General features: G+C 47.2%; 1 long non-coding RNA gene across 1 annotated transcript in view; it reads right to left on the bottom strand.

Moving 5' to 3' along the window:
* The window catches only part of LOC113744673 (uncharacterized), a 2,774-nt gene extending 696 nt beyond the window's left edge, over positions 1-2,078 (bottom strand). Inside the window, exon 1 of the long non-coding RNA XR_003461729.1 lies at positions 1,998-2,078. This is a non-coding gene — a long non-coding RNA (uncharacterized LOC113744673). The remainder of the gene's footprint in view (positions 1-1,997) is intronic.
* Positions 2,079-6,670: the final 4,592 nt, after the last annotated feature.

Here is a 6,670-nt window from a genome sequence, read left to right as displayed (position 1 = left end):
TTATCTAAAAATGCATACATATGTATAATATATATATTATGATATAGTATATAGTATATATATATATATATATATATATATTCTATCGTAAGCTAGTATATTATCTGTATATATATAGTATATATTACAGGTTAATATGGTGATATATATATGTATAGTTATTGATTATATATTATATATCTATATATAATGTATCTTGGAATGTATATTCTATAGGTATCTATTAGCGTTTTAGGGGTTAGTGGTTTATGAATTGATTCAATTTCTGGAATCAAAACTCCACAGTCAAACCTGTTGATGAGATGCTGGTTTCATCACACCAGCTGGTCTAACACACTGTGATGTAACCCTGTTTCGCCACCTGAGCCCTGTCCCGGCTGACAGGGTCAAGAGTGGAGTACTACACATCCGCTGGACCGCGCTCCCCTGGCTGTGTGTGGGACTGTGAAGGACCCCGACACTGACCTCAGGTGTTGTCCACTGTGGTTTTCTGTTCTTTGTGTCCTGTCGCCGGTTATACTTCATTCGTCGTATTTTATTTCTGCTTTGTGGGTCGCTGCCATCAGGATCTCGCCTCACTGATGTCCATGTTGACCATCCACAACGGCACCCCACATCCATGTGACACCAAAGAAACCAGAGCCGCCTTCTTCCATTACTGTGTGGTCCGGCCTGTGCTCTCATATGTTTTCTGTCTAGTCTGGTCTTCACATGGACACCCTGACTGGTCGCCATAGAAGAATGGACGAGCGGGAGTTACTTGTCCACAGTTTTCCCGAGGCAGGTCGTGTTCCAGCGGCTGAGAGAACCAGAACGTAACTAAAAACAGAAACAATCAGCTGCTTCAATGATTTTGTTTCAAAGGCATGTGAAACCAGATGCGGTCTTTGGGAACAAGTTAAAGAGAATCAAAACACAGTTTAGAACAAGATGAATTTTGTATTAACCTACATGAAAACTAGTCTGGCTGGGAGGGAAGTCAATATTTCCTGTCTGTAGACAGGCCTTGAATGGCAGCACGGTGGAACCCCTCGAGTTTCATCGACGAAGAAAAACAAAATAAATTGTTAGAAAGGAGACTAATCATGGTGTTATTCACAGTGAATGTGACCGGTGAAGACTTATCTGGGGATGAGGCAGCAGTGTATCCATCCTAGCTGTAATCCTGACAGATTATTTCTTTCAGAAAAGTCATTGTTTGTTCCCACAAACGGCACAGCAGCTGCTGGGGCACCGCCACGTTGTTCGTATGGTGATCTATATTATTTACATTATTAAATTTATCTTTTATTTATGTCATCAAGTTCAGTTACACATGAGGTAACAAACAATGAAAAAGCGGAAACGTTTACCTTCACAGCAGCGTAGACGTAGTCTCCGTGACGTCCCCGTCCCCCAGCAGACTGTCTAAAAACCTGGACGGAGGCCTCTGTCGTCCCACAAGACCTGTCTAAAACCTGGACTAGTCCATCTGTGACTCCCCGCAGACGTTCCGAAAACCTGGACGTATCCTCCGTACGGCCCCACGAGACTTTCCCGTGGAAACCTAGGACGTAGTCTCTGTGAGACGTCCCCACAGACTGTCTAAACCTGGACGTAGTCTCCGTGACGTCCCCTGCAGACTGTCTAAACTGGACGTAGTTCTCCGTGAACGTCCCCGCATACTGTAGCCTAAACCGGGACGTAGTCTCGGTGGAACGTCCCCGCAGACTGTTAAAAAACCTGACGTAGTCCTCTGTTACGTCCCTCGCAGACTGTCTAAAACCTGGACGTAGTCCTCTGTGACGTCCCGTTCAGAACTGTGTGGTGTGGTGTGTGTGTGTGTGTGTGTCGTGCCTGCGTTAAGTGAGATCTTATTGACGGTACAAAACACTTTCACCATGATATTTTAGCGTGGATGTATACCTAGCCAGTCTAGATCAGTGTCCGTCCGAGTCTGTGAGTCAGAGACCACTGCTTGCGCACACTGCTGTCTATGTTAAGCTGGCCCACATTACCTGTAAATACTTGGGGACTCCTGCCACAACTGTCCCATGCGAGAGACTTTTTTTCTTTTAGCACGGCCTATTGTTGCAGATGCGGGATCTAGTTTGTCACAGAACAGGTGAACAAGCTGCGTCTGCTCTGTGTGACTGCTGGAAGAAGGAGAAATGAGTTACTGACTGTTAAACAGTTCATCACAAGCCGACTCTTATGTAGGGTTACAGTCCAACAATGCACTCGCGTTACTGAAAAAAAACAGTTATTCAACTACAAGTACATCGATTGACACAGCTTATTTGTATCACCACGTCTATTAAACGTGAAAAACAAAATTTAAAAATAAAAAAATTTAAATATATATATCTATATATACATTTACATGTATATAATATAAAACACATAAAACACATGAATAAAATAAATACTGTTAATCACACATAAGTAACATATTACTAACGTGCACTTACATACATACATTAATAACATAATATCTGCGATTAATAACACTAATAAACATTCGATAACATATTATTAACGTATTAATAAATTGTTAACAGGTGAAAAAAAAAACTGTTTAAATTACCGAATAGCCTACGCCCATCTGTTTCCGGCTCGATGATTGGTGGCGGTAAAAAGAACGCTGGCACGTAACGGAGAAGGAGTGTCAATACAAAGAAAGTCGGGCTTACAGCTGGAGTCTACTATACTCCCGGCAGCAAAAGTAGCTGTGGAGAGAGGAGGAGAAGCAGGAGGAGAAGGAGGCCTCCTCCTCTCCTCCTCTCCTCCTCCTGTCTGTGTTAAACTCCCGTTATTTACCGGAGAACTTGTCTGAACCGGCTCCGGGCTGCTTTTGTTTTTTTTTTAACGGACCACGCTCGTGCCAGGAAGTGAGGCGAGCGTCTCGTGCGCGTTTGCCGGTTAAAATCCGGCGCTCGCGAGCCGAACCCGAGCTCGGCCTTTAATCCGTCCGAACCAGTCACGTGACGTGATGTGAAGCGTACTCAGTTGGGTCGGCACGCGCACACACACACACACACACACACACACACACATCAGCATGATCAAGTTTGGTGTGTTATAGCACGTGGAGATGACACACACACGCACACACACACACACACACACACACACACCTGTTCTAAAGAGGAGCCGTCACACTGACGGGTGATGGTGGCGTTACCATGGAGACCAGCTTGTGTTAATAAAGAGACAGACGCTGACCAGTCAAATTATAATAATAATAATAATAAACTCACAGAGTGCTTCACAGTCTGAGACAACAATAAATAATAACAACACAGACTGAAGCTGAAGGCTCTTTTTAAACTCTGTCTGCAGTTTAAGCTGAAACTCCACCAGACACGTCTCCGTCACATCTCTGTCATGTCTCCGTCACGTCTCCGTCACATCTCCGTCATGTCTCCGTCATGTCTCTGTCACGTCTCTGTCATGTCTCCATCATGTCTCCATCATGTCTCTGTCACGTCTCTGTCACGTCTCCGTCATGTCTCTGTCACGTCTCTGTCATGTCTCCATCATGTCTCCATCACGTCTCTGTCACGTCTCCGTCATGTCTCCATCATGTCTCTGTCACGTCTCTGTCACGTCTCCGTCATGTCTCCGTCACATCTCTGTCATGTCTCTGTCATGTCTCTGTCACGTCTCCGTCACGTCTCCGTCATGTCTCCGTCATGTCTCTGTCACGTCTCCGTCACGTCTCCGTCATGTCTCTGTCACATCTCCGTCATGTCTCCGTCACGTCTCCGTCACGTCTGCTCTGTTCCGTCCTCAGGGGCGCCAAATAGGAGGGAAAGTTAGGACAATTCAAAGGGCCCACGACTGACAGGGGGCCCCAAAAAAAATAGGTAAACACCAATATAAAATGATTAGACTGTATGCAGACTGTGTGCAGACTGTGTGCAGACTGTACGCAGACTGTACGCAGTCTGTATGCAGACTGTGTGCAGACTGTACGCAGACTGTACGCAGACTGTACGCAGACTGTACGTAGACTGTATGCAGACTGTACGCAGACTGTACGCAGACTGTATGCAGACTGTACGCAGACTGTACGCAGACTGTATGCAGACTGTATGCATGTACAAATCACCAGCATTAATATTGTGCTAGTCCTAGTATTGAAGAAGACACAAACAGTTGCAGGCCTTTGATTAGAGTTCTGTAAAGCTTCTGATGGGATAGTTCGGTCCTAGAGATGTGGTGACAGCAGCTGAGCAGAGGGCCCAATTTGATTTTTTTCTCATAGGGCCCAAAGTTCCTGGCGGCGCCCCTGTCAAACCACCGGGAGTGTTTCAGAGCGTTTCTCCTCCAGACTTTTCTTGACTGGCTCAGGTTTAATTTTCCTGCTTCATGTTCTTTGAACATGCTTCTACATTGTAAACATGCTGCGTGCTTCATTTGTTTCTCTTCCTGTCAGCTCGAGCTGCTCGGTGTTAAAGTGACGCGGGCTGCTCGTGTTGGACTCGGTAACTCGGTGCAGGGCCTCTCAGAGCTTTAACAGTGCAGATGAACCTCCTCAGCTGCAGCACGTACACGCTATTCAACTGATGAATCGATTTAGAATATGAAACACGAGTGAGCTTCAACATGTCGTGGTCTGCAGAGCTGATGAGACGACAGTCTGTGGCCATGTCTGTTGGTGCTGGTCTGCAGTCAGTCTTTGTACGCAGTCTGGACTCACCATGCTCTGCCGCTGACCCTGCCGCTGACTTCCTGTCTGTGGACGCTCCGTGGAGCCAGAGCCGAAGTGTTTCACTCTCTGCATTCAAATCAGCCTCGGCTCTGAACAATGTGCGCTGTGTGCAGCCTGAAGCCGACTCACCGGCTGATGGAGCAGGTTATTGTTCGGTGCAGCCGGGGGAGGAGGAGGAAGCAGTGGTTCTCTGAAGGTCTTCAGCTCAACAATAATACAACGTTTATTAGAGTGCCACATGTAGAGGTGAACACTGCGTGACCTTTGACCCCTCAGCCAGCACAGGTATAAAGGATATTACTACATGAGACTCTACCTGTGCACACGGATACCTGGTTGCCTGGTAACCACTTTAAAGATTTTGACAGGGAGACAAACAACCTGCACACTGATGACCAGCAAACTACAACACACAGTGAAGTCAAAGTACTGCATCCAGAGCCTCAGTGAAGTAAAAGTACTGCGTCCAGAACATCAGTGAAGTCAAAGTACTGCATCCAGAGCCTCAGTGAAGTAAAAGTACTGCGTCCAGAACATCAGTGAAGTCAAAGTACTGCATCCAGAACCTCAGTGAAGTAAAAGTACTGCATCCAGAACCTCAGTGAAGTAAAAGTACTGCATCCAGAGCCTCAGTGAAGTAAAAGTACTGCGTCCAGAACCTCAGTGAAGTCAAAGTACTGCATCTAGAACCTTACCGTTAGACTGGACACTGCTGGTTCAGAGGTTCTGTTGCTGTGTTCGCTGTTAGACTGGACGCTGCCGGTTCAGAGGTTCTGTTGCCGTGTTCGCTGTTAGACTGGACACTGCCGGTTCAGAGGTTCTGTCGCCGTGTTCGCTGTTAGACCGGACGCTGCCGGTTCAGAGGTTCTGTCGCCGTGTTCGCTGTTAGACCGGACACTGCCGGTTCAGAGGTTCTGTCGCCGTGTTCGCTGTTAGACCGGACACTGCCGGTTCAGAGGTTCTGTCGCCGTGTTCGCTGTTAGACCGGACACTGCCGGTTCAGAGGTTCTGTCGCCGTGTTCGCTGTTAGACCGGACACTGCCGGTTCAGAGGTTCTGTCGCTGTGTTCACTGGAAGACAGACTCTGATGCTAGCTCATAGCTCCAGTGCATAGCAGTGTGGGTGTAATGCACACTTGCTGTTGGACCTGTCTGACTGTTCTTACTGGAAACATGTAAAAAAGAGGACGTAAACAGACTTGACTTCCTGTTTCATGAACTCTACTTCCTGTTTCAGAGACTTTGATGTCGATCACACCCAGTGTGTACAGGTGAGAGCTGTGGACGTGTCCCAGGTGACGAGTGTTGACGTCAACAGACTTGTCCTCCGGTGGCCCGGCACTCTCCGGTGGGCTGTTAGACTGATCCTGTCAGGATAGAAACCCAGTCAGCAGGGACGAGGAGAGGACGGGGAGGGGGACGAAGACGACGAAGAAGACGAGGCGTCGTCTCTGTGATGCTACACTGTCCATCCTCCCTCTGTTAGTCTGGTTAAGCGTTAGTTTTACACTTTTCCAAACAGGTGGACGTTGATTCACAGACAGAAACTTTCCTGTCCTCTGAGGTTTGTTTGTACAAGTGTCCAATGTCACCTGTTCATCATTTGCATCATCGACGCCATGGATATTTCCATATAAGGTCGTCTGTCTGTCTGTGGGCAGGTTTCATTGATGGGAAAGACTGGAACTGTCTAAAACCTGGACGTAGTCTCCGTGACGTAGTCTCCGTGACGTCCCCACAGACTGTCTAAAACCTGGACGTAGTCTCCGTGACGTCCCCCTAGACTGTCTAAAACCTGGACGTAGTCTCTGAGACGTCCCCACAGACTGTCTAAAACCTGGACGTAGTCTCTGTGACTGTCACAGTCTAACCAACATTATAACCTCATCCTGTTGCAGCGAGCTCTGCAGCTGTTGCACAAACCGTTTTTCCTCCTGCAGTGTTCATGACAGGTCTGAGGTTTATTATTCAGAGC

The sequence above is a fragment of the Larimichthys crocea genome, unplaced genomic scaffold (genome assembly GCF_000972845.2).
Source record: "Larimichthys crocea isolate SSNF unplaced genomic scaffold, L_crocea_2.0 scaffold100, whole genome shotgun sequence".
NCBI classification, from domain to species: domain Eukaryota; kingdom Metazoa; phylum Chordata; class Actinopteri; family Sciaenidae; genus Larimichthys; species Larimichthys crocea.
The sequence above is the reverse complement of the archived record's forward strand: the minus strand, read 5'-3'. Positions and strand labels throughout refer to the sequence as shown.